Genomic DNA, 1,779 nt, shown 5'->3' with positions numbered 1-1,779 from the left:
AGAACTGCAAGTTTCATGGACTTCCATCTGAAGATCCTTTTCAGTTCTTAACTGAATTCTTGCAGATCTGTGATACTGTTAAGACTAACGGAGTAGATCCTGAAGTCTACAGGCTCATGCTTTTCCCTTTTGATGTGAGAGACAGAGCTAGAATATGGTTGGACTCTCAACCTAAGGATAGCCTGAACTCTTGGGATAAGCTGGTCAAGGCTTTCTTAGCCAAGTTCTTTCCTCCTCAAAAGCTGAGTAAGCTTAGAGTGGATGTTTAGACCTTCAGACAGAAAGAAGGTGAATCCCTCTATGAAGCTTGGGAGAGATGCAAAGAACTGACCAAAAAGTGTCCTTCTGACATGCTTTCAGAATGGACCATCCTGGATATATTCTATGATGGTCTATTTGAATTGGCTAAAATGTCATTGGATACTTCTGCAGGTGGATCTATTCACTTAAAGAAAATGCCTGCAGAAGCTCAAGAACTCATTGACATGGTTGCTAATAACCAGTTCATGTATACTTCTGAGAGGAATCCTGTGAGTAATGGGACGCCTATGAAGAAGGGAGTTCTTGAAATTGATACTCTGAATGCCATATTGGCTCAGAATAAAATATTGACTCATCAAGTCAATATGATTTCTCAGAGTCTGAATGGAATGCAAGCTGCATCCAACAATACTCAAGAGGCGCCTTCTGAAGAAGAGGCCTATGATCCTGAAAACCCTGCAATAGAAGAGGTAAATTATATGGGTGAACCTTATGGAAACACCTATAATCCATCATGGAGAAATCATCCAAATTTCTCATGGAAGGATCAACAAAAGCCTCAACAAGGCTTTAATAATGGTGGAAGAAATAGGTTTAACAATAGTAAACCTTTTCCATCATCCACTCAGCAACAGACAGAGAATTCTGAGCAGAATCCATCTAGCTTAGCAAATTTAGTCTCTGATCTATCTAAGGCCACTGTGAGTTTCATGAATGAAACAAGATCCTCCATTAGAAAGTTGGAAGCACAAGTGGGCCAGCTGAGTAAAAGGATCACTGAAATCCCTCCTAGTACTCTCCCAAGCAATACAGAAGAAAATCCAAAAGGAGAGTGCAAGGCCATTGACATAACCACCATGGCCGAACCTGTAAGGGAGGTTGAGGACGTGAATCCTAGTGTGGAAGACCTCCTGGGACGTCCAGTGATTAATAAGGAGTTTTCCTCTGAGGAACCAAAGGAATCTGAGACTCATCTAGAGACCATAGAGATTCCATTAAACCTCCTTATGCCCTTCATGAGCTCTGATGAGTATTCCTCTTCTGAAGAGAATGAAGATGTTACTGAAGAGCAAGCTGCCAAGTTTCTTGGTGCAATCATGAAGCTGAATGCCAAATTATTTGGTATTAAGACTTGGGAAGATGAACCTCCCTTGTTCACCAATGAACTAAGTGATCTGGATCAACTGACATTGCCTCAGAAGAAACAGGATCCTGGAAAGTTCGTAATACCTTGTACCATAGGCAACATGATCTTTGAAAAGGCTCTGTGTGACCTTGGTTCAGGGATAAACCTTATGCCCCTCTCTGTAATAGAGAAACTGGGAATCTTTGGGGTGCAAGCTGCTAAAATCTCATTAGAGATGGCAGACAATTCAAGAAAACAGGCTTATGGACAAGTAGAGGACGTGTTAGTAAAGGTTGAAGGCCTTTACATCCCAGCTGATTTCATAGTCCTAGATACTGGGAAGGATGAGGATGAATCCATCATTCTTGGAAGACCCTTCCTAGCCACAGCAA

The 1,779-nt window shown here is 41.7% G+C and overlaps 1 non-coding gene across 1 annotated transcript; it reads right to left on the bottom strand.

The window, feature by feature from the left end:
- Positions 1–248: 248 nt before the first annotated feature.
- On the bottom strand, positions 249–356 carry LOC148555444 (small nucleolar RNA R71). The gene has a single exon (XR_015886469.1). It is a non-coding gene; the product is annotated as a small nucleolar RNA R71 (small nucleolar RNA).
- Positions 357–1,779: the final 1,423 nt, after the last annotated feature.

Source organism: Arachis ipaensis, chromosome B6 (genome assembly GCF_059453495.1).
Source record: "Arachis ipaensis isolate K30076 ecotype BB chromosome B6, ASM5945349v1, whole genome shotgun sequence".
NCBI classification, from domain to species: Eukaryota; Viridiplantae; Streptophyta; class Magnoliopsida; order Fabales; family Fabaceae; genus Arachis; species Arachis ipaensis.
The sequence above is the reverse complement of the archived record's forward strand: the minus strand, read 5'-3'. Positions and strand labels throughout refer to the sequence as shown.